This window comes from Haemorhous mexicanus, chromosome 3 (genome assembly GCF_027477595.1).
Source record: "Haemorhous mexicanus isolate bHaeMex1 chromosome 3, bHaeMex1.pri, whole genome shotgun sequence".
In the NCBI taxonomy this organism is placed as follows: Eukaryota; Metazoa; Chordata; class Aves; order Passeriformes; family Fringillidae; genus Haemorhous; species Haemorhous mexicanus.
In genome coordinates, this window is record NC_082343.1 from 51631690 (window position 1) to 51658903 (window position 27214).

General features: G+C 37.8%; 1 long non-coding RNA gene across 1 annotated transcript in view; it reads left to right on the forward strand.

The window, feature by feature from the left end:
- The window catches only part of LOC132325007 (uncharacterized), an 83553-nt gene extending 59877 nt beyond the window's left edge, over positions 1 to 23676 (forward strand). The window contains exons 3-4 of the long non-coding RNA XR_009485813.1: positions 19171 to 19359; positions 23195 to 23676. This is a non-coding gene — a long non-coding RNA (uncharacterized LOC132325007). The remainder of the gene's footprint in view (positions 1 to 19170; positions 19360 to 23194) is intronic.
- The last annotated feature ends 3538 nt before the right edge of the window (positions 23677 to 27214 follow it).

A 27214-nucleotide genomic window follows, 5' to 3' on the forward strand; every position in this document is an offset into this window, starting at 1 on the left:
CCCCCAAACAACGAAGTTCTAAATATATATCAGAACTTTAATCCAGAAAAATGCTTATGACACAGCTGTTTAAGTTACCTCTCTTGTGGATGTGCTGCACACACTTCAAGTACACTTTCCTGGGTCTATCCATGTTTCAATTATTCTTACCTGGCAAATTCATAATCCACAGCCTGGACACCTGAGGAGTCATTCTTCATAGTTTGCAGTTCCAGTTCAGTTATGGTCACAAAATTGGAAATGAGATTTATTTAGGAATGAGAACAAAGGCTCATCCATCAATTTAAAAGCCACAGGGCTTCAATTTATTCAAGTCTTAACTTCCTTAGTGAGTTAGGGAATGATCCAAAAGACAGACAGAGTAGCAAAATTATTTACTCAGAGCAACTGGAATTAGATTAGTTGTTAGGAGATGTTGACCTGGGACAACAGCAGGTTTAATGACAGTGCTATGGGAACATAACTACATTGATAGGGGCATTTGAGAGAGGTTAGAAAAGACTTTTAAAAGGCTGTGAAAGGGGTTAGATGAGCAGGAGGACTACAGCAGGTGTTCAGAGAGCAGCTTGTTCTGTAAATTGGGTTTGACAGTAGCCATGTCTTCATACCCCGCTCTTTGGAAAGGTAGATACAGGAAAAATCTAACAAGTCCAGGAGCTGGATGTGTTATACCCACGAGCTGGCTTTATACATTACTTTTTAAAGGTCTTTCTAAGCAATATTTCTTTCATAAAGGCACTTATCACGTAATATTTGGTCAAGTTCTCAAGTTCAAGTTCAAGTTTGAGTGTGTCATGCTGGCGATCATATCCTGTGGTCAACTCTCTGGATTCAGGGCAGTTTCAGAATGAGCCTGATGCCAGCCCTCACCCTCCAGAAACTTTGGGAAGTTGCTGGGGACGTGCTGCTTATCCATCTCCCTGGTTATCAAGTTGCTCAAGGACACAAGGGTTCAGAGAAGGACTATACATGGGCTAGCATTCCTTGGGCACTAGGGAACAAGAAGAGAATATTAATATCAAGAAACCCAATACTGGTTTGCAGATCATCAGCTGCCATGTACCTATGCATGAACTCACTTGATGGCATCTGTTATGCTAATCCTAAAAGTTACAGATATCTGACCTAATTTCATCAGACTGGTCTTCATTACCACTGCCTGACTAAATCTCTGGAGAATGCTATAACCTTCAGGAAAGATAAACCACAGGGATAGGAAAGGGAATGGAAAATGGAGAGCTGCCTGCAGTGGAAGATGAAAGGAAAAATTACAAAGCCTTCTTCAGTAAAGGTGCAGAATAGATTAGAAACCAGCCTTGGCCTGTCTAAGGAAACAAATCCAGGAATACACTGCACAAGAGGCATTATGGTTGAGTAGGAGGAACTATGTGATGGTTTCCTGCTATACAAGAAGTAGATGTGAATAACTTTTCAAGAGACAGTAAGAAATATCTTTCAGGTGAATAAAAGAATAACAAAGTAGTGAGTGTTTAAAAACACACCCCAATTATAAAAGCTAATACTGAAATCAGATGAAGACTAAGATTTAATAAGAATAACACAGTTGCCCTAAAACTGTCTCAGAGGAAGCACTGTTTATCAAACTGAACTTTAATACTTGCTGCTTTTGCTACTTTCAGCTCTGACCAATTTACTTTGAAATTACTGATACCCACCAGATTTTTATGTTAGAACTCAAGAGGCAAAGTTCTTTATTATTAGACTCAAAGGTGTCATGCTACCAGCACTGCAGAGGCCATGAAGGTGCAGTGATATGCGAGAGGCCAAGCTAATACAGAGACACACGTAGTTTCCTTGGATAGCTGAGAAAAACAGACAAGCTTTACAGTTCACATGCCTTTCCCAGTCAGTGCTCCAACAGTCTAGCTGGGTGAGGGTGGTTCAAGCATTCAGTTCATATTGATGCCTGAAATTGCTAAGCAGAATCCTAGAGCCTGGTTGCTTGCAGCACTGGCTCCCTCCACCTGCTGTTTGCTTTGTCTCCTGCAATGACAAGATAAGCCACCACTGAAGTACTTGTGCACATGAGCAGGGGGCAAATGTGGCAGCCAGTGCTTGTCTTTCATTGCAAAATCCGTGAAAGAAGATCACTATAAAAGACGTAGGAATTTATTTTACGGTATTAGTCGTACAGCAGCTGCTAGACAGTATATGACATCATTTGAAATGTTCTCAAAGTTGCTATTTGTTCTGAGCACTGATTGCTTGGATAAACCTAGTGAGAAGTTTGTGTGGGCAGTATGTGTGCAGTATGATCTGGACAATAATACTTGTTTCATCTAAAATGCCATTAGTTTTATCAGAGCTATAAAGTATGCTAAAAGTATTTCCTTGGAAGTTTCAGGTCAAATAAATATGCCAGGCTGTTAGTCTTGAATTTAAACCTAAGTGAATAATGCATTTTGAATAATCTGGATGCTACTTCTTTTTCTCCTCACAGGGTAATCAAAACATATCCTGCCTTCCTCAATTGTTTTTTGGAAGTATTCAAACAGTCTGTGATGCAATTGAACCCTAAATTTTATGTGAGCATTTGGCTTTTGTTTCAGTATGTTATTTCATTGTTAATGTCAGATGTCATATGGATTCATTATCACTTTCAAACAGGTTAAGTATAAAAATGATTTATTGCAAAGGGTATTGTGCTCTGTGATTGTAAACCCGACATCTGTCAGCACTAGCACATTTAATGCAATATTTTGTTTTTGAAAGTTTAAACCACTTCAGCCTGACTTTGATATTCATGAATTGCATCAAAAACAAGGGACACAAATGTAAACTTAGTTTGTGATGGGAATTATTGCAGAACCAGTGCCAGTGAATTATTACAGACTCTTTTGTAATATTCAATCTTCCATGCTGGATTGTTTGGTCCAATATTTTCTCCCTTCTTAAAAAAAAAACAAAACAAAACAACCACTATACTTACTCTTCCAGCCCTAGCTGTTCTTCTCCCAGATGCTTCTACAATGGTGACAAATTAGAAAACCAGGTCCTAACCTGAAGTGAGCAGATTTGCCCAGTCAGTGTCTCCTACATACTTTCAGATAGTAATCCCTTATTTCACAAGTTATTTCTTTTGAGTCCTTTGGAGTATTATTTCTCAGACCTCATGAATCTGCAAATCTGTAAAATTCCTCCTGTCTGTGGATCAGGTGAGGAATTTTATTTTTCCAATGCTTAATGAGGGTATTGTGTACATAAACTAACAGAACCTGCCACCACTTACTTTGCAATTTACCAAGGGTTCTGTTAGAGCAATGATTGCAAAACCCATTCACTACAAATTGCAACACAAGTTCTGCACAGTGACACACTTGTGGGGCAAGGTCTGCCCTGGCTCATACACTCCACTGGGAGCAAAACTGTGTGTATGTTTTAATTCTTTGAGATTTCCCTGAAATGGGATCAACTGCGGGAGAGGACTGGCCATTGAGACTTAAACTTTGCAGAGCTGAGCAACCAGCATACAGACTGTAGATATGAAGTTTTCAGACTTCTCATGAGATTGGATGGGTCAGCTTTGCCATAACCCACTTGATGAGAACATTGCAGTTCACTGTGGAACAGTAGCACGTAAACTGTACACTCCATAAACTGAGGTGGGATAAAGTGAAATTATGACATCTCTAAGTTATTGTCTCTGTTCAGTACCCACTAAAATTCCCTTTTGGAAAGTGTTTTTTAGAAACCAGGGCCTAAAAAACACATATATTGTATAACTGTGTTTTGTAAATTGATTTTATAAATCTATTGCAGGAACAGATTTATGTAAGGGCCTCCAGTAGGCTCTCTTCTTTTCCTGGTTATAGGTGTATGATTGCTTTCTGAGCTCCCAAGCTCAGCACAGGCAGGCCTTGGAAATTGCTGTAGGTCACACTGCTGTCAACTCAGAAATGCAAATGGGGGATACTGTCTCTTCATTTTTCAAAAAAAATCTGTGAATGCTTGGAGAATGACACTGATATTTAAACACAATCTATTATTTCTAATTAAAAATCTGCTTTCAGGCAGGACCATCAACTGTGGAGTTTAAATGATCACCCCATGTTTTACAGCTGGTCTTAAAGTGCCTGAGATGAGATGTGCAGAGGTTCAAAAAAGTAAAGCATAAAAGGAAGAAGTCATCGGACAGCTGGTTCAGAGAACAGGGGTTTTAGGGCTCTAGGTGACATCAGAAAGTTGCCTTCAGAAGAGAAGTATAAAGGCAGCTATTGAATACATTATGCTGATTTATTCCTGCTCCCTGAAAAGGTAAGATGGCCTTAGAGTCAGCATTACCTTATCACAACCCTGGCCCCAAATTAAAACTTCTGAATTTCTATAAAAATGAAATATTTGGAAGCTAGAAATGGTAGTAGATGTTGACTATTCATCAGACAAAGTTTATAAATCTTTCTCATAGTGTGAGATATCTTTTTAGGAAAGAGAAACACAAAACCTTTCAAAAAGGTGCTGATGAAGTTCTGCTTGTTCATGCCAGCAGATGCAGCTCTTTAGTCCCTACAGGAGCCAGGATAGGGGGTAGCTTTGCTCTAGAGGAAGTTAATCCCAAAAAGGCTCTCCAGGAACATTACAAGGAGAGCCTGCTTTAGGCAGACAGCATTCATAGAATCACAGAATCATTAAGGTTGGAAAAGACCTCTTAAATCATCAAGTATCACCTTTAACTTGGTGTTGTCAAGTTCAACACTAAACTGTGCCCCAAGTTCAACATTTTCACACATTTTTTGAATGCATCCAGAGGTTGTGATTTCACCATGTCCCTGGGCAGCCTGTTCCAATGTGTGACCACCCTTTCAGTGAAGTTTTCCTAATGTCCAAACTCAAACTGCCACACCTTGAGGCCTGTCACCTGTTCCCAGGGAGAAGAGGCTGACCCCCCCACCTGGCTACACCCTCTTTTCAGGCAGTTGTAAAGAGTTATAAGTAACCCCTGACCCTCCTTTTCTCCAGACTAAACCACCCCAGCTCCTCAGCTGCTCCTCGCAGAACTTGTGCTCCAGACCCTTCCCCAGCTCTACTGCCCTTCTCTTAAGCTTGCTCCAGCACCTCACTGTTCTGAAGGGCCTAGAACTGGACACAGGATTTAAGCTGTGGCCTCACTAGGGCCAATTACAGGGGCTGGCACGAGTATGTCTTGTAGCTCTGTCCGCTGTGAATCCAGCAAAATAATGAACTGAGATTTAGGGGTTTTAATGAGGGTCCAAGGGCTTTTTTGGAGGATGCAGTTTCCACTTGTTGTGAGCTGTATAGCAAGGGAAGCTTTGCCTTTGTAAACCCTGCTGAAAGCATGACAGAAACTCTACAAGCTCAAAGGATGTGACCCTGAATTCCTCTCCCTAGGTGCTCTGCCAGTGGGAGGGCTTGCGGCACTGGACTCTGGCCATCACCGTCAGTTTGTGGGTGTCATCAGTAATTGCTAACCTTAATAAAACTGAAAATACATTTGCACTTTACTTTTCTTAGAAACCCAGATACAAGAGGCACTGGCTTTCATAAAGTGCTTTGGCAATATGCATTCCGTAGTTTATCCCATCAGATTGGACTACAGCTGTGTGGGACATGCTGTACTTCCTCAAGGGCACTCTTTTACACAAGCCAACAATATCGAAACCTCGTGAGCAGCATGAGCCAGGGCTGCACATGCTTTCAGACTGCACAACCATTTAATCAGCAAGTGCTGCAGTATCTCTGATTAAAATTAGTAACTATAAAGCATTTTCTGGGTTTTTTATGCATTATGGGGTCCCCTTATGAAATGCAGGCTGCCTCCCAGGGGCACACATCACAGGAAGGAGTGGGTATCAGCAGTGGCTCTGACCTAATCAATACCCAAAGCAGCATAGCTGTGATGACATAAGCTGCCCTAACAGGTTAATTTATTTTGCTTCTGCCAAGTTTTATGTCTGTGCTCTGAAGTTGGAGGCAATAGAATTCATCAGTGAAACATTCACAAGTGTTGAGTAAAAGAAGAAAGCTTGCATTTCTTCAACCGTATTGAAAGAAACAGATAAATATTTTTCCTTTTTTTCCTTTTAAAATGGAAAAAAAAGGTCAAATAAGAAACAATGAGGAAAATTAACTTGAATAAGATCACTAAGGTTATAAATTCAGGCTAAATTTATAAGCAACTTGATCTGCTCCATTTTGACAATTATTTGGTTCTTTGTTAGTGTCAGTCCATATATTAAAAAAATTAAATCCTCTGTGCACTTAACAGGGACACCGTGCTTAAGGCAGCAAGGTAACTCCAGGCAATTGCAGCTGATCTGCTTATCAGCAGTAGTAACCTCTGTGTAGTTTCACAGACAAGATCTTGGTTTACCTAATTGCTATCAGATGCTGCTGTCTGGATAGAACACCTTCCCTGCTTAGGCAGCAGTCCTGTAATCGGAGCAGCCTGAGGAAAATAAAGATTACTGGTTAATCTGCTAATCTTCCTCCTTGAAGGCATCTTCTAGACAAAGTCAGGAAGCACAGGTACTTCCAGACAAAGATGGTAAATATTAAACAAATATTGAGATTATTACAAGGAAATTTTTCTTTGTGATAGACAAACTTAAGAGGTGTTTCAGACTTGCAACTCTTGAGCAGTCTCGATGGAACAGTTCCTGACCTCAGAATGACAGTAACCCTTTGGGTTCCTGAATTTTTCACATTTACAAGTACTCTTGTCTCATTGTCTCAGTCCTCTACTTTTGTTTGGTTATAATAACATTAAAAGAAAGTAGTCTTGGCACTAGAGTGACATTAATAAATTGTTTCTTTTAAAAAAATAGAGACTTTTAATTCAGACTTCACAGCTGTTCAAAAAATGTACAATGACTTGTTAATCAAAAACCTATTAAGTTCCTTTTTATATGGAAAGATGATAAAATGCCCTCGCAGCAGAGAAAGAAAGTGGCAGGCTACAGATTAACTTGCTGGGGATGTGAAACACATTGCAAGTTATACAAGCAGTAAGTGTGACAATGCTGAGCTTTTATATGACATGTTCCAAGAAAAATACAGCTCACAAAGAAAGAGATTAAACATATAATTGAGTTGATATAGTACACTGAATAAATTTACCAAATTTGTCATATTCAGTAGAATAAAAAAAATGTAATATAATGGGAGCCAACCATACTTAACTGGGTAAAAGTCTTCATGAAACTGATATAGAATTCACTGCACCAATCCAAACTATGAGTCAATAAGCAAAACAACTGAATAACACTTGTAACAAGCATGTGAAAGATACAGAATCAAAAGGAACTGAGGAACTGTGCAGTAAAAGATTTTGCTTTGCAAACTCTATAGGCGTGTTGGTTTTGAACCGTGTATCAGTTTCATTAACTGCTCAGTACACTGGTACCCATTACCAGTATATCTTACCCTGTTCAGTATAGCTGGTACCCATGATATTGAATTTTCTTTATTCATGTAACTCTGTTGTGGCAATAAAATATGTGTCTTTGATACTGTTCTAAATGAGGGTTCTTACAATCTCAGATGGTGAGGAGCATTTGTGCCCCATGTAGTTTTGTTTGAGAAGGGTCTGAAGAGGTGTGGATGCAGTTCTCACAGAACTTAGGAGTAATTCAGTAATTCACTTTATTTATATTTTTATTCCTTGTATACTACCTGTCATTTAAACTTTTTAATAAAAATATCTGAAAGAAAAGTTGTCGGTCAGTGTTGGTATTCTTTGTTTTCATTCCTTTGAAGACGGTCAAAAGATGTGCCTGTGTTAGACAAGCAATTTTTTACCCCAATCATTTTAGTTCTACTGTTACAAAACTAACTTTGTCTACCTAGATCTTCTAAATAGTGTTGAAAAAAACTTATGAACATTCAGCTTTTGGCAGAAAGGCAGAGTCCTGGAGCACAGAACTTATATCTCCACCTCCAGCACCTCTACCACCACCAGAACAGACTGTATCTCCACCTTCAGCACTGACTTTGGTGAACATGGGAAGAAGGCTTAATTGTTCTGTGTCTGTCTTCTCCCACCTTTAACATGGAAAAATCAAGCTACCAACAGTTTTCTTAATGTTCTAAAATACATGGATAAAAATTTCTGGCTAGAGACATGTTCAATTCTAATAAAACTGTACAATTCCAGCGTGCTGGGGAGATCAGCCTTTTTAAACATTCTTAAAAAATCTAAGTAGTTTTTCAGAGAGAGCCTGTGTGACTTCTGTGGAAACTGACTATTCAAACTAATTTTATTTTTTTATTTTCTTTTTGATAATTTCTGTACTTTCATTCTATGTTGACATAGTTCATTGTATTTGGTGTAAAGACTTAACTTCATTGTCAGTACTGTACAGTGTAATCTATAGTGTTCTAATATATAATAATTGTTGGGAACAATCTAGAGGAAAGACTTTGCTAAATGAATTCTTTGCTTTATACCTTGGTGTGCATTTTAGCAAGATTCAGTCAAAAATGGTTTCTGAAACTTAAAAAAAAAATCCCAAGGGCAATACACTTCAATGGAGACTCCCAGAAATGGCTCATAATTAATGTAGCCCTTTAATCATTATGGCAAGGGCTGCCATCAAAACAAGAACACTTTGATATCACTGCCATATGACTGTTACCTGGTTTACTGCAGAACAAGCTTACAGTGAGAAGGGTGGCTGAATGAGTAAGTACTTTTGCCACGGTCACACAATTAAATTTCAGATCATAGCAGAACCACATCTAGAATTTCTGGCACAGTATTTTACAGGCTAGAAAGCTGCTATAAGCTTAAGACCTCCTACCATGACCTGATTTCAGACAGCTGTGTTAGTTTAACACTTCATTATTTTTTTCTTGTAGAATGTGATAAAATAGAGGCAGTGTATTGAATTTTCTCCCGACCAGAACTTTGTAACACAGAAAAATGACTCAAATTTAAGTATTTTCAGATAAAAACAATTGTTTTACAGATGAATAGGCAGTTACATATTTAAGCCACTGCCTCTTGATTTTTGTCTACTCTATTTGCACATAATATTTGTACTACAATATTTAAACCTTACAGAGTATTCATCTTTGCTAGGATACATATTTGAATAAATATATGAATGTTCATAACAGAAAGAACTCTGTCTTGATAAAAGATTTTTCTTTTCTCTCATGATTAAATCCAGGAAGTAATTTCATAGGACAGAGAAATTTAACAAAAGAAAATTTACTTTAAAAAGAAAATTATCTTCTCCCATGAAGAGCCTGAGGCTGAAGTGTTTGTCAAGTTTAAAACTCAGGGTCTGGAGCAGGTCAGATCTGGAGTGGATTAGGAAGAGTGTCAAAGAATGAAACCAAGCACAATTGCTTCTTGTTTAAAGAGTGGTAGCCCTTTGGCTGAAGCCTCTGTGCAGTTCCTGACAACTTGTATACAAGAAGACATTTTCTGAATAAACAAATTACACAACAAAATTACTTATGATTGCTCATAAGTGATTTCTGCTCTGAATGCAAAATGGGTGTGTTGCTTTTCCAAAACATTCATGCTATTATTGTAAGCCTTATTGCTTCCTTATTCATTGCTGCTTGCTTTCTCTCCTCATTGGATTCACATATTTGGAAATGTTCAATGGCCAACAGTGAAGCAGAAGATGAATATGTTAACAGCCTAAACAACCCAGAATCATTAATTTTAAAGTTGGCATTGGGGTATGAGCCAACACCATATATGAAGCAGTGGTTTATCAAGGAAACTGAAACAACAGCTTCTAGAAGTTTAACAGTTAAAGTGGAGGGCCCACAGATACAGCAGTTCTCCATTAAGGAATTATTTTAACTAAATATACAGGTAAATAGCAAACAACAGTAGGCTCAGTAGATCAAGGACAAATTATAGATTTTTTCAAGTTAAAATGTCTTATTTACATTAAGATTTTACTGACTCAAATTCATGCCCCTGGAAAATTCTGGTTGTGTAGGACAAAATGGTAGAAATGCTGAACTTTATATGACCAAAAATTAGGCTTTTTAAAATTAAAAAAAATTGTAAAATATTTACTCCATGTAGAAAAAGAGGAATTTTTATACAGCCAGATAAGTATTTTACAAGTTATCTCCAAGAATCAGGAATGTGCCCTAACAGAGTAATAAAGAAACAAAATGCATGTTTATGTACAAATAAAAATATGATATGGAGATAATATTTCATCTTACTACTAATAATGAGGATAACTGCTGCCATATGGATTGGCAGTATCTTGTAATAAGAAAGTAGAGGAAAAAAATCAGCATAGGTTTGTTAATTGGATTGCAAATCCTGTACTTGTCGTGGCTATGAAGAAAAGCCAAGATCTATCCAGAGAGGTATCTTCTGGAAAAGACAGCCTGGGGAAGCCTTCGTCTAGAAAATTGGGTGCAGTTCTACCTCCTTATGTTTTTAGGTGCATTAGTTCAAGTGAAATACAGATGTAAAGGAGGCCTGCAGTGGCAGCCAAGGGCATGGAGAGAGTGTTAGACAAAATGAGAAAAAAAGGCTTGGCCTGTATACCCTAGCAAAGTGAAGACTGAGAAGAAATAACAGGTTTTCTCTATAAATGCATGGGTAGGCCAAAAAGAGAACATCTATTAAACTTGTCATAAAAAGCTTAGGCGGGAGATTAGAATAGAATTTCTAACCACCAGAGGTACAAGACTCTAAAAGAGGATCCCAGTAGGAGTGGTGTAGGTAGGCATTGTAACCACTTTTTGTTTCCTCCGTGAAAAGGACGACATGACATGCAACAGCAAGAGATTGACATGCTTTTATGCTGTCAGATATGTAGAACTAACCATATAATTCCACCTAAATTTCAGTTATAAAAATTACTTTTTAGTGAGAGACAAGAATATTACTTGTTTCAGTAATGGAGGAAAATTCCAGAATGCTCATGGTTCTAAGGGGAAAAAAAAGTGAGAAGAATTTCATACAACTTTCTAGGTGAATGCTTTTATGGACTACTTGATATTTTCTAGAAAAATACATCTCTGGATACATCTCAGGATTGTGTGCTCAGTAGAATTTTCATTAGTTTCATAGAAACTAATGGTTTGGGTTCAAAGGGACTTTAAAGATCATTTAATTTCAATGCCCCTGCCGTGGGCAGGATCATCTTCCACTAGTTCAGGTTGATCAAGGCCTCATGCACCCTGGGCTTGAGCACTTCAAGGAATGGGACATTCACAAGGTCTCTGGGCAATCTGTTGCAGTGTCTCACCACCATTACAATGAAGAATTTCTTCATAATATTTAGCCTAAATTTCTCCTTTTTAAAATTTAAATCTCTCCTCTTTTGATTTAAACCCATTCCTCCTGGTCCTATCCCCTTGTAAAAAGCCCTTCTCCAGGTCTCTTGCAGGCCCCCTTGAGGCACTGAAAGCGTGTCCAGCCTTCTCGTCCTTTCTTCACAGTCACAACTGATACAAAGAAACAGTTTCCAATCAGCTAACCTAGGTTCGGGTTTCTTCTTCATTGTTTTTTTTTTAATTACCTGATGCATCTTGTTGCTTTTTTATGCTTTCCATGAGAAAGACATTATGATTCAATGAACTGTCTGAAGATTATGATTATTATAATACATGAAGAATATTTCAGAACTTCACATTATTGCCTCCATTCATATAACTCAAAATTTTTAATTTAGAATTTATCTGGAATTTAATATAAACTAAAAATAAATTAGCTCAATGCCAATGTTTGTTTGTAGTGTTTGAGAGTGGATTGTTTCCATCCTTGTGCATGGATGTTAGCTAATTGACAGGCATTCAGTCCAGTCAGCCTGAGGTAATCTCAGGGAGCTGTAGAAAGCAATTGTGTAAATCTAGCGACTCTACCTCTTCTTCTGATTCAATGTTTCTGTTTTTCATAACTTATGTTTACCAAATACTCTAGTGTTGAGGCCGGGGTGCTGTAAAATTATCACATTCCAGTGTTTCTGGGGAAAGCTATTCCCATCTTTGGCTTACAAATGGCTTTGGTCTACTTTGAACACAGACAGGGCTTTTTCCCTTTTGAAATAGATTGTTTGCACATATTATGAGCCTTTGAATTTAAATCAATCCAGAACCCACAGCTGGTACAGAATGTCACACCTGATGCTTGATGTCCATGTGAGTTTCCAGATGCAGTTGAAGATATGGATCATTTTGCAAGAATGAATTGGAACCTACACATTTCAGTTTTATGCCCTCTATCATCCTGCCACAGCTCTGCCCGGTGGAAGAATTTGAGCTGGATCAAGAAAATAAAAAAAAAAGAGTAAGAGAAAAAAGAGAAAGAAGAAGTAAAAATAAGTTGGTTTTTTTGTTTCCTTTCAGGAACTTTCAGCTTTGAATTTAGTTTTTCTGTCTCTTTTTTGGTCCTATAGTATCAAAATTTAATTTTCTTGTGTGTTCATGAGAACATTAACCTCTTTATATGGACTGTGAAAAAAACAAAACATAAGAAAATGACATTTGTAAAACATAAAAATGTTGTTGGATTTTACTTTTATTGCAGAGTTACTTTGTTGTTATGAGAGTATAGAAGCAACATTTACACCAGGTTAAAGATTTGAATACATACTCTGCTTTTATATGTCAGATTTTACAACAGAAAAATATGAGGCCGCTTGAATTTTAGTAGGTAATGTGTGACTGAATCCCTGGAGACTCAAACTATCACTTCTGTTTTCCAGAATACAAGATTTCAGTCATAACTGATTTTCCCCAAGATCCCCACCACTGGTACTAAAAACACCTATTTATTACACTCAGGATATGAACAATATGTATAAAAATCTAATGTCAAGGTTTCTTCTGTTTGTTTTTAATTCCAAAGAAAGGCTCTCATTCTTTCTTGCGTGGGGATTTTGAGGAAGATGACAAATAAATTACAAAGCTTGAGAAAATTGCTTCCAGACAACACTAGAAAAGAACAAAAAGCCACTGAAACCATTTGACTCAGCCTTGGTTTCTTCCAATGTTTTTTAAAAAAAATCCATCTGGTCTCAGAAACAGAGGATTAACTTTAGAATGAACTGAGATTAAATGATGAATAAAATACAGGTTAAAAAAAAGCTTTGCTTGTGTTCTTATGAGTAAAAAAAAAATAGACATCTAATTGCAACCTTCCAATACCTGAAGGGGGCCTACAAGAAAGCTGGAGAGGGGCTTTTTACAGTCCCTCTGCCATGTGGTGAAGGACAAGGGGGAATATCTCCAAATGGAAAGAGGGTAAGGATAGATTAGATATTAGGTAGAAGTCCTTCACTTTGAGGGGGCTGGGGCATTGGGAGAGATTGCCCAGAGAAGCTGTAGAAGCCCCATCCCTGGAGTGCTCAAGGCCTGGTTGAATGGGGCTTTGAGCAGCCTGGTCTAGGGAAAGATTATCCCAGCCTGTGGCTGGGGAGCTAGAACTAGATGATTTTTAAGGTCTCTTCCAACACGAGCTGTTCTATGGAACTATGTTTCTAATAAAATGTTGAGTATATTGGGTGTTTTTAAAAGTGGTTACAATCAGTTCTTATAGGAATAAATATATAGAGGAAAACCCAAGATTGTGGTACACTTTTCTGTATGTGGCGAGCTCTGTTAATCTCTCCCACCATTGTCTCTTCATATGTTTTGTGTTGGCAGTTCTGCATGGCAAAACTTACAAATTGCATCAGAGCATCATTAGGCCATGTAATGAAAGTAAAAAACAACTAATAAGGGAAGTGTTGCACATCTCCTTGCTGCATTAGTGTCCCTTGGCTTCCCCCTGTTATGACCTAAAATTCTAAATGCATCCAGTTAACAGGTTGCCAGCAGTGTCTAGCAGATGGTAACAGGTAGGTCTGGTTGGGAGAGTAATCTTGGGAGACAATGAGAGTTTCTTACTCCATGCATGAGACCTGACATCTGGCTTTTAGGCGAGAGACTTCTTCCTGAGAGGGTGATCATATCAAGAAAGATATTACTATGCTCAATATTTCAGTGATAGCCTCTTTAGAGAAACTGCGTACATTACCATTTAGTACAAAAACATTGATATGTTTTAACTAACCATGCTGAACATAGTACTAAAGATACATGTATGAGAAAGTGCCCACAGAGCCAATCCACAATACCTCTTCCAACAGAAAGGCATCGCTCTTGGAAGCTGGATATACAGTGAAGTAAAATGATTTGCCCAAGGATCTGGTCAGGGATACCACTAGGAATACCACTGCCTAATGCCACTCTCAACTAAATTATGGGACCAGCAGTTTTCTAAAACCTGTTCTTGCTTAGAAATGAAATTGTAAGGAGCTGTCTTACTCTAAACACGTTCCAGTTTATGAATGCATCAATTTTTTCTGGGGGGGATTTGATTGTGATTTTCAAGCATAAAATTCAACTCTTGCCATGTTTAAAATAAATGAATTTTCAAATGAAAAATATATGTTGTCTCCTCACTAAGCTACAAAGGCAAATGAAAAATGGAAGGTTTTCCTTTTAGCCAATTCTTCTCAAACCAGAAATAAGCCCCAAAGAGAAACAGCAGGGTTGGCTCTTTCAAAAGCAAGGGCCTGAGGCAGAGCTAGAGCCTGGTAGCGCTGCTTTCATCTGGCTCAGCTCAGGCAAACTGACGCACTTCTCAGCTGAGGAATGCAAGGCCCTTGCCACCGGGTCAAGTCCTGGGAGGGGAGCGTGGGCAGTGCCCTTTCACTCCACTTTAACAATGCACTGGGAAAAAAGACATCCACCCAGGGACTTGCACGCACGTGCCCGTCACGCACGTGCGCTGGAGCATGAGCACGCACACGTTCTTCTCAGTGTTTGCCAAGCTCCCCAACCTGCTTCACTTTCCTCTTGGGCTTTTTTATGTAATCCAGCTAAGGCAGACTTCTCTGAGCCAGAAAGGAAGTGTCAATAACAAGAGTTTCTGTCTCACTGGAACAACACCTGACAGCTTTGTATGAATTGCCTCTGCTGCTTGGTAGCCACTCCTACTTCACAAGCACATTCTTCTGGCATTATTTCCGTTGTTATGAATTTTTAACCATCTTTCATCACCATCTGAAGAGAACTGACATTAATTTTGGCAGATAAAACAACAAGGCAGAAAAAACCTCAGTCCAAGTAAACCTATTTGAACCTTCAAAATGATTTGATGAATTATCAAAACACAAATAAAAAAAACCCCACATTTTTCAGGAGAGGTCCAGATTAGATATTTGAAAAAGAAAATCACCGAAGGGGTGGTTAGGCATTGGAATTAGTTGTCTGGGGATATATTGTCTCTGTAAGTATTCAAGAGGTGCCTGGATGTGGCTTTTGAGGATATGGTTTAGGGGTGATTATGTTGGCTCTGGGTTGATGGTTGGAATAGATTTGAAGGCCTCTTCCAGCCTTGATGCTTGTGTGATTCTGCGACATGTAAGAAAGTGTTTTACATTTTACTGTGTGATCATAGAGACACATATCCTCTAAATCACTGGAGCTGCAATGGGGATATGACAAGAGCGGTGCCAAATGACACTGGGATGCTGTTAATCATGATTCTCTTCTAAGCCTATGGTTATTTTTGAGCTGTGAGATTTACCCTGAAAGAATCCTTAAATCTGGTTATTTCTGTGGAGTGATCTACTGCAGCGGGGCACTTAGAAACTTGGGCCTACATTTTGTTGAAAAGTCTCATTGCTTTCTGGCCAAGAATTGTTAGGGGAAAACCCTGAAGTTGCAGATGAGGGCTCTGCTTCTGGTTATCAGTGGCAATAAATCAGCAAATGCAAGGTCAGAAATGAGGTATTTGGATTGAGGGAGTTTGATAGCTGATTCTGTGATATCTTGTTTCTCAAAACAAATATGCACACTTTTTTCCTTAGGGAGAAGATTTGTACCCTCTCAGTCTCATCTCCTTTACTTCACCAGCTGTTCTCCCTGCTTGTGTGGTCCTAGCATACTATATCATTCATTATTTTGATTCTCCCTAAAGCACAAAAACTTCTCCTCATTTTGGTTTAATTTTCATTCAGGACTTATTAACCCTCCTGGAAAGTGGTGGAGTACAAAAACTGATGCCGTGTGACTGCTTTGTACAGCCACTCCATTCGGAGGCTGCAGCAGACCAGCTGTACTAGAATCCAAATAATCATTCCCACCACAGCTCACTAGAGCTGGAAGCAAGCTGTTGGCCATGCTTTCCTTCGCCTTCCCTTTGCCACTCAGTGTATGGTTTGGTATCAGCCCAGCAGCTGTTTCAAATAAAGGAGGGATGGAGCCAAGATCATTAACATTCTCAAGAAGATTTTGTTGTGGACTTGCAGGATCTTCTAGTATCTGATATTAACTCATGTTTCTGAAGTCCTTACTTTCTTTTTCACTGTTTTTCTTTAGCCCTTACTGATTCCAAGTGAATGGATAATCACACCTAAATAGCAGCATTAGGTCAAGGACAGAGTGTATACCATTTAAAAAAAAAAAAAAAGTTAGAATGATGGAGAGCTGTACTCATATTTAGAAGTAGTGGGTATTTAGGTTTTGCCTATAATCACTGGCTTATCTCACAAGACATGAGAACAAAAAACAAAGCTGGTTTTCATGTGATCACATTATAGCAGCCAGCACAGCAATTACTACCTCCTGATAAAATACAGCCCATAGGTATTCTTTCACTTCGACCTGCATTTGACAAATTTTTAAAGCCAGACAGCACCACTAAGTCGTCTTGTTTGACTTCCTGCTTAAGACTTACTATTTCATTCTCTAACTCCAGTAACAAGATGGTTCTATGGCGAAGCATATGTTCTTAAAGAGCCACTCAAATATCATTTGAAGATATCAAGAGAGCAATTCAGTTACTTTCTGTTGTACGTTGCTGCACAGTGATTCGGTATAATTAAATATTTATTCTTTGCAATACCTATGAAATTCTGGGCTCAAAACTCATTATGACAGATTTCACATGCGTGTAGTACAAAAAGACTGAATGGATTGCCTGATGGGGCAATTATTCAAAGAAGAAGTGCTAGTCCCTTTCTTTTGGCCAGACTCCTATCCAAATTGACTCTGAATTCTCTTTCAGGCTGTCTTGTTGGGCTTACTTATTTCTGTTGACTTAACCCACAAATTCAAGTTTTAGTAATTAATTATTTTGTCGCCAAATTGCTTAGTGCTATAACATGTTTTGTCCAGTTACGGATTACATTTTGGGTAAACCAAACTGTAATATGGAAATTATTTTCTGTAGCTGTACTTACCCAGCTGGATCTGCAGAACCTAATATCTGAAAGAATTCAGTAGAATAGATATAGATGATCGTGTTTCTGGCAAATAAAAGCAAATTAATTGAGTGTACAGTTCAACCGAACAGTGCCAATCATAACACTTAAAACACTTCCACGTCGCTCGGGATAGAATGTGGTTGTGTTTGGATAGGGTATAAGTGGAAAAAAAAGAGTATCTCAAACAAAGCAGCGGTGTATATTATCTTTGTTTACTTTTCAACCACCATATGTTGTACACTACAAGCATTTTTGCCTCTTCTTCACACGTCACTGTATTTTGAATATATAGTCAATCACAACCCCCACATCTGCTGTTCATATTTCTCAGATCTGAGTTCATTGCTTCATTGTATGCGAGTTATTTCATGACTGTTGCATTTTTTGCAAAGGGAGACAAGACTACAGTGAAAAGAGCAGTTGGTAGGAATGGCAATTTGTACGAATTTCATCATAAATTTAAGAAATACTGTGAAGATTTTCTTAGACAAAAAAAATATGTATGTAGTGAATGGCAATTGCAATGAAAAACTAAAATAAAAAGCAGATTTGATCTTTTATCTAGAACTTTGAGGTCTTCCAGTTTTGCATTTCAGCATTTGTCATATTAATTATTGGCCCCAAATGATTGAAGAAACCTGTTTCAAGTTCTCTTTTTAGTTTTGAGAAACATAGATTTTGAAACCTCTGAATGTTTGCTTGAAAAATGAAATCAAGTTTCCGTGTGGTTTATTGTGAAAGAAAATTTTTGCCAAATGCCTCCTATGTTTCTCATTCAGTTACTTAATTTGTGGGTTTTGATCTATGCCACGGGCTGCCCTCAAACTTCTCCTTGCTTTGAATATTTAAAAGGAGAATGGATTTAGTTGTGTTGCAATGCCCGCTGAGTGAGACGTATTTAATGATGGAAATCTGACCTAGCAAAGCTTTAAATCCTATTGGAGAAAGAATATAGCCAACAATATTTACATACAGAAATAACTTTTTAAAATAGAAGTATCATTTTTAGTACAGACTAGCACTTAAAAGTCTAACTTGTGCTAAAAGTTAGGCTTAGATGGACCCATTTTGGAAGTTGAATTGGAAATGTTCCACAAGCCTCCTCAGCTGAAACATGCAAAGGAAGGCAATTCTCTGTTGAGTGTTTCCTACATGTGTATTCAGGTTATTATGGGTTTTTATTTTGCAGGTGATTAAGTCAGACCCTGTTTTGCTTTAGATGTGCCTGGAAGGTGCTATTCTTTATGCACATGCCTGAGTCCCTTGCATCATCTAAGCTGCTCAGCTGAATGAGAACACTTAGACAGTGGAGAGAAATATTTTTGACAAAACAAAACCCTTTCTATATTATGTCTTTTTGCCAAAACAAAATGCTTTTCATATTATTTTGTTCATGGGTTTTGGGGTGGAGTTATTTTGTTTTGTTCTGTTTCCTCTTAATTTTTCCAGCTCTGTAAAACAATATGAAGGTTGCACTCAGCTCTTACCCACAGTACCTTTTGTGCCCTTTTTGTTTATGGTAACCTGAAATATCCATTCATGTTAATTAATATTTTGCCTCTGGATTTTTATCTTTGCCAGTTTCTGCAGCTAGTTTCATATTTCATCATCACCATCTTTCAGAAAGATGACATGAGTGAGACATAAGATGACATAGACACAAGTTTAGGTTTTGAACAGTAGTCGCTGTTCTTGTAATTCCTGGGTACAAACAGTGTGATCTGTACATGCATAAGAATTTCTTGGCTAGACACCGTTTTCTTTTGAACCTGGATAGTCAATAGACTTTCAAACTGTCAAGGGGCTTTGGCACTCCAGTTGACTACTAATCCATCTTTGTTGTCAGTTTTGGAGAAGACTGATGACCTCAGCTCTGAGAATGTCAGGTCTCCTAAACTGACTTAGAAAAATACTCTTGCACCTTCATTCTCCTTCTATTTTCCAGGTAGATAAGAGGGCATTTCCCTTCAACCACAGGAGCACCTGCAGAAGAAGCTTGGACAGAGCTCTGAAGAAAAATGCAGAGGAACCACAGTCACTGAAAGAAAGTTTTCTTTCTCCTTCAATACTCATCCATATGCATTAACATTGTGGGTGATCCCATGCACTTCAGATACTTGCTAATTATCTAAAGGTAAAACTCGTGTTATAGCTTCTTCTGAAAGACAGGGTGGGGGGACAGGAGTCAAAACACTCATTATTGTGGAGATCCAGAAACTGTATTCCTGCATGATAACAATGCCAGAGAAGAGATGAGAAATGGGGGGATAAGGTTCTTTTCTGAGTAAAAGGAGAAAATAACTCACAAAAGAATTTGATGAACTCTAGCAGCGTGGGAACTTTTAGGTCTTCAAACTAGTTCTAATCCATACTAAGAGCAGCAGCAAGGATGGGCATGAAGTGGTATGAGCTGAAGCTGTTCCTTGAGTAAGAATGTTCTACATAATACCTCAAGGCTCATTGTGTAATACTGCTAGGTACAATCTATAGTTCTTTCTTTTTTTCTTTGTTTCCTTCACGTCTGTAAGTTTCCAGTCTTTAAACCAAGAACTTCAGCTTTTGCTTTCCTTCACTAAACTTTAATATTTGCTTCTAATCTTTGTGGTGAAAAGCCTGACTCTGGACAAAAATTCAAAGCAAACCAGTTCTCTAGAGAGTAACTAATTCAGTAAAACTGTTTGTGGAGGCAACAGCCTTCCTCCTGTGATAATCTGAAATATGATTTTCAACAGGGCATAAGGACAAGTTTGAAAGTGCAATGAGCAAGTATTCAGGTTTAGTGGCAGGGAGATGATGTATAGCTGCAGGTGCATCTCAGATTGTCAATCTGCTGCAATTTAAAATTAAAGTAGCATGTTGTTGAAAATTTCACCCAATGATTTTTTGAAAACAACCAATTAAATCTCATGGCTTTGGAAAACAGAAGAAAACTTTGGAATTAGGCAATGTTAATGAATTACCAGAAAGATTATATAGTCAGTCTTCTAAAAAATGCCCTGGTAACAAGCTCTGGTCTTGTTTTTCAATTGTTTTGTAATTTATTTAATTTTTTTCACAGGTCCAGTATTATCTCATTACCACTATTACTAAAATCATCTGCTATCAGGAATGCAAAATAGGTGAATTCTAATTTTTCTTAGGTCCTGTGGTCCTTCAAGACAGTACATAGCTGGGAGTTCATTAATACTCTGATTAGGATTTGCTACTATACTCTTGTTAGGATGAAAGGCTATGCTAGACTGAGGCCACAAGTGATCTGATTCCAGTGACGACCAAATTAAAGGTCAGCTTGAAGAGCAGGAATCAGATTTCTTTCCTTATAGTCTTCTGAAATCTATGAAAGTGTTGTGCATGTTTGTTAACATCTGTTGCACAGGACTTTTTAATCTGCTTGATAATGTAGATCAAATGTCCCACTTTATTCTCTTGCTTCACACAGAGAGATTAATTTAAATTCATCAAATCGTACTGAAAATTCTTAATTTAGTAGTCTTGTCTATGATCTGATTGAAAAAAAAAATTGAGTAGTTGGTGAAAGTTAAAAAGAGCTAATATAAAACAAACAGTCTTTTATAATTTCACCTTTTTCTTTTAGGAAATAAATGTTCGGCATTTTTTAAGTTTAGGCAGAATAGGATGCTTGTAAACCTAATTTCTCGATCATGCACAGATAATAAATATTGGGCAACTGAGAAATTCTGGTGGAAAATATTTGATTTTGAAGAACTGTATCCAAGATCCATTCAGCCACAACAGCATTGCTATTTGTATCATTGAATATGGTTTTGTTCTCTGTACAGATGAGCTAGTTGTAAGAATTTCAGATTTCAAGTCTTTTGATGGTAGCCAGTTGTACAAAGAGTCTCTGATACCTGTTGTTTGATGCAGCTGCCTGTTGAACTGCTTAGCATCATCATCTCCTGCTCCTCTAAACATAATCCTAAAAGCAGCTTAATAACAAATGTGCTAGCAGAACACTTTGGATATCTGTGTCCTGATATTCCAGCCTGGGATTACTCAGTACTTATGCCTCTCTCCTGTCTCAACACTGAATTTGCTAAAATCTAGGGACAGAACCTCTCTGCTGTCTTCCTGTCATACTTTCTTTTATGTAAGCTACAAAATCTCCAAATTCTAAATTACATGTGCCGTTAGCACAAAAGTAAACACAGTTGGAGAATATGCCTCAGGAAGTAGGGAACATCAGGGTACTGGATAAACGAAGCATGGAAAAATCTACCCCAACCAATGTTTCTTGCAGGATGAGAGTCCTTTCTCCAAATTCCTTCCAAAATCAGCAGCTGCCAGTGACTTTGGGGGTTGAAATAAAGGATGAAGCCTTCTCCCCATTCCTAGGAATTGTTCTCTGATCTGTTTCCTCCAGAGCTCAGCTTTGAATCTGTAGGCAATGCTGGAGGCAAGTAGCTGCGTCCTCTTAGGAATATCCCAGTCTGTAATCATGCTGCTCACCATTTCTCTTCTTGTCTTTTCCATCTGCATTTAAAAAGTTCAGCAGAGATGAGCTTGCTCTTGAGAAAATAAGCAATTCCCCCCTTCCTTCTCCTTTCCAGAAGCTTCAAATTTAGAGTACAGCAGCCAGAGTAAGGTAAACAGAGTCTTCTTCTTGGTTACTGCCAATGCAACCTTTTTAAGATAACAGAAAATATAACTCTAGATTCATTTAATAAGCTGGAAACTATCTATAATTTGTAGCCACAGAATCAGAGGAGCAAAGAGCTCCAAAGTTAGACAATTTTTAGCGACAACTTGGATTTAAGGAGGACCTTATTGCACTATATAGAAGTTGAGCTTTTTCCACTATTATTTAACCAGTTCCAGGAAATACTGGTTTGTGCCTTTCAGCATATAGGACACCTATTCTCATATTTAAATATATTTTTCTTTGGTTTCACAATGGAAAGAGCTTATTATTAAATAAAATTCAGCTTAGGAATTGTTTTTAAAGGTTTAAAATTGGTCCTCAACAAGGCGCTATTAGTTGTATGAGCTTATTTTACATAGGTTGTGACCAACATTGTTTCCTGTTGTGTTCAACTCCTTTAACACAGAACTAGCAATATGCATCTGAACCATTTCTAATTATTTTAAATCACCTGAGGATTATAAAGCCCAAGGATTTCCTATTCCTGCCATTGGACAAATAACATACTAGGGAAATTGTTCTTCTGGTGTTTGTCCGTGATACTCTCTGCTAGTCTGTAAATTCTTTGATTCAGATTCTGTTATTTTGAATTTACTTCTACATTATCTGGCTCCTGCCTTCATTAGGGTATTTTAATACCAAGAATTAATATAGTGAAAGTGTCTTATTCTGCAAATGCGTAACTTGATAGAAGGGCTGATTTATTTTGTTTGCAAATCTGGATTTTAGGGTGCAGAAAGGAATGTCAATTTTTTTCAAACAGGGGAAGCAGGAAAGCAAGGACATATGTTGTTACTAATTTTAACTTTAGTAGCCAATTTTAAGAAAATTTGTGTTTTCTATAGTTAGATGGAATCTTGTGTACCTCTGTAAAGAATTGAATTCATTTAACTGATCCCATTTATTTCTGTAGTGACTATATTAATATGACAGCTAGTACATTGTAGTATGCAATAAGTACTCACAAAAGCTTTTAGACCAGCAGTTTTGTAGTCCCACAATGCCAGTAACTTTTGGAACTAAATGAAAAACTAATTTCTGTGAATGAACTTCTTCTCAGTAAATATTTCAGCAAAGGTCTGAATTTAACTACAATTTAAATTGGCGGTAAAAGTGAGAACTTTTGAATATACATTTCTGTTTGAAGTGTCAAACAAATTAGAAAAATCTGTTTCAATGTCATTGTCTTACTACTTTGTGTTGAAATTATTAAATGAAATACCAGTTATCACTATGCTAGGAAATTTTTTATTTATTTATTAGGAAATTTGTGACTATAATCTAAAAATTCTACAACTCCTTTCAGCCAAAAGGGAGAAGTGTAGCCTTCTCAATACACTGTCCAAATGGGCAGCTGAAATGAAAGAAGCAAGATAAAACTGAACCAGAGCAAGAGAAAATGCTTTAGAAGAAAAGCCCTGGTCATCCAATGCACCTGCACACTGAGGACAGGCAAGAAAACAGTTCAGCTTGTCAACACTGGGTGCAACTATTCTGTCCCAGCCAGCCCCAGCCCCACCTCAGTTTGCTTGCTGAGCGAGGAAGGAGGCATCTTCATGGCTCAGAATCCTCACTGGACAGATGGCTGCTGCCTCTTGGCCCTTGGCTGGCCACATGAATGGGTCTGGAGCAGTGTACAACCTTCAGACACTGTTTTCTGTGGGCCTGGCTGAGAGTATGTCAGTTCTTGTCTTCAGAACCTTTTGACTCCTTCAGTGCTACTGATTACCCAAGTGAGAGCAAAAAATAAATAAATAAATATAAATTTGAAAAAAAAAATTACCTTAACAGTGTCTCAAAGATTTCTTTGCTTATTCTCCTATATATGCTTTTGTTTGGTTGGTTTTTGTTTGGTTTTGGTTTTGGGTTTTTTCTTGTTGTTGTTTTTGGGGTTATTTTTGTGGAAAAAACCAGCCATCTCAAATATATTCAATACATATTACTGCAGAAATCTGTACACTTGCAGCACTGAAACCTGCAACTCCTTGTTATATAAATGTACAAAACATCGCTTTCCAAAACCAGTTCCTCGTCTCCTTGGCAACACAGGCTGCAAAGAGCTCACCAGCCTGGTGTTCTGCTGCATGTATGAGATTCCAAGTTAACTGGAAGAGTTTTGGTTTAGGACTCAGAACCTTCCTTTGACCAGTTCAAGCTACAGGTGAGGGAGACTCTTCTTTTCCATATGCTCTCATGAAAGCTATAATTTCAATGTTTATCATTGGAATATATAATCAATCAACCAAGAGGAGCTTCTGAGAAAAGAAAATTTTCATGGCAGAAGAACAATTTATTCTGTTCCCCCCACCATGGCCATGAACAAAATATTTTAATACTGAAACAAATTTTTTTTAGTATAGCTTCCCCTAATAACTTATAAGGATAAAAAAATTATGCAAGATCAATACTACATTTTCCCCAAAACTTCTAGAAACTAATAATTTTTTTCTTATATTATGAGGCAGAAACATGAGAAATCTTACAACACACAAACCTGTCTGTGTCACTGTTGTGAGGTGCTGTTATAGAACTCACTGTTAATATTATTGTGCCTGGCTTTAGCCAGCGAAGATTTGAATCGGTTCTGGAAATTAAAATCTCCTTTTAAATCATTCCTCCCCCAGTGCCTTCTAGTTAGCCTGAGGTTTTGTTCATTTGCATGCTAGTTCTGTGCACACACAAGGTAGCAGGAACTTTGCTTAGAGTTAAGATCGAGTTTCATTTCAGCAGTTGTTACCAGACTCCACTGCATTCCATGATGTCAAAAAACTGATGAGGAAATCACTGATGAAGGCAACATTACATGCACTTACTTTCAAATATTGTATTAGGCAAAACATTCATGGTCTTTTTGATTATTTTTACCCTGTGTTGAGAACCAAGAGAGGAAGCCCAAGAGTCCATCAGTCTTGCAGGTCAGGTGGCTTTGAGCTGCACACACCAGGATCCTGTCCTTGCCTCCAAAATAGACTGGTGGGAGAAATGATACATGCATGAGGTCATCCTGTACTTCTACAGAAATTACTTTTTCCCATGTATTTAAATACACAGGGAATAATCTCTCTATTAAAGTGAGGCCTGCTACATGAAGATGGGCAAAGGTTCAGCTGAAGGGAAAGAAAAATATGTTCTTGTACCCAGAGATGTTCCTGCCTGAACCAGTGGGGAACAGCTTGGTGGTTCATTTGCTGGAAAGCCTTGGGACCTGGAAGGACGGGTGAGCAGCTGTCAAACAGTTCACAAATTTCCCTCAGCAACACAAGTCAGGTTTGGTTTTGTTTTCCTTCAGGGGTTTCAATTATAGGGAAAAGACTTAAAGGTCTGTGAATGAAGCCTTCAAGTGGAGAAGTTACACTGCCCAACTGTGCTGGTGATGCCACGTTAGACATCCCCCTGCCTGAGGTCTGGGAGCCTGTTGTGTTTGTACTCTCTGTACCCTGATTTTTCAGCAGCTAAACATGGTGTGGTCTAACACAGCTTTTTTTAGCATTTCTGCTCCAGAGCAATGCAAAATCTTCATCTCCAGAAAAAAAAAAATCAATTTAATTAGATTTTCCCACCGGGACTGTTTGGATCCAAGGGACTTGCTGAGCAGTGTGCTGCCTTCAGGTAATACAAGGAAAGGACTTCAATCTCTAACAAACTCTTGCCAAGAGGGGTTTACTTCTGTTACTGTAATGCTCTGTAAAATAAAATTTAGTCTGACAAAAAGCAGCTGCAAGAGAACAACAATACCAATTTTTGATGAAAATGTGAATGACTGGATTGTATGTTGGGTATTATTTTAAGCAAAAAATATTTCTTGTGTATAGATTGTGATGAAATTTGGCTGTCTTACAGCAAAATTTCAGTTGAAATAAAAGCAAATGATTTTACAAATGGATTTTATAGCCTCATCACTTACAGGATATGTAGTACCTTAAAAGTAGAAGTGCACATATAATTTTACTTTCCTAATCTGTAAGTAAATCTGAGTTAGTGAGAATAGCTCAAATTGAAACAAGTAAGATCTTTGATTCTCATTTTTCCCTCTGTTCTTCAGATGAATCCAGAATAGGAAAAGTGGTTTGCAGATCTGTCGTTGCAAACTAAATAGAAAACAGAAGAAAGAATATAGGAAGTCTTTCTGTATGCTGTTTGTTTTCCAGTCTCTTTTACCAGCTTTTAACATGAAGTAGTTTTCAGTGTGAAGCTGTACCAGGCGAAAAACATGGAGAAATTTTGTAATGCAGCAAGATGAATGTTAAATCAGCATTGATAAATGTTAAATCATCATATTGATTATTTTTTGCCAGTGACAGTGCATTGAAGAGATTTGCTCATTTTCATTTAATGTTTTGTGTGAATGAGTGATCACTTCATAACCATCTAGCTGCCTGAAGTGAGGCAAGTCCTGATTCAATTGCCTTTTGCTTATGCAAAATACTAGTTTTGAATAGTTATTTGACACAGTTGTAAGTGGTACTCTAGTGTGTCATTCTGCAAAGCAATTTATTACAGATTTTTCAAACAATCCAGATTGAATTTGTGTGTTCAGCTTATTTATGAATTTGGTTTGCACCTTATGTTTATAGATCAGCTGGTTTCAATAACAAAAAGCAGAAGAGCACCTGCCATTATTTTGGGAAGATTCAGATAAATCCTCACTTATATCTAACCACACTAAAAAACTACCTCAATCTGACAGCACCCCTAAACCATGCAGAAAAACAATTTAGTTTTCCTCCATAAAAAAAAATCTGCACTGCAAATGCATATGCACATGGAGTTGGAGATACATTTCCACGTGAAACTTTACCTTTGGCACATCCTAATTTTTGGGTACTTAATTGTGCTGTCTTCATGTTTTCTTAACACAGTGTTTTTACTTTTTTGAATGGAATGTTTATTTATACTGGAGACAGATAATGACCAAACATCTGCCTTTGGATGTACTAGCCAACTGCTTGCAGGCTTCACCAAGAGAGGAACACCTGGTTTTGGGTCCAGAAACATCAGCCCCTAGTCAATCACAGATTACTTTTCCATAAATCTGCTTTAGGATGTATTCTCTCCAGCAGAGGGCAGTGGAATGGTAGGTGTATGTATATAAGAGAGAATTTTAATTTAATTTAGGAGACAAAATTCAGATATTCTGTAAAAAAAATTGAAACGAGATAGGCAATAAGCAAGAGAGATCATTTGCATTCCACTTAGTCATAATGTGATTTTGCTTTGGCTTTATTCCAAGAAATACAGAGGAGACCCTTTGATGAACAATGGTACGCCATTATGAAAAAGATTCTAGTGCTTAAGAAATAATGAAATGTAAATTTCTGAACTAGAA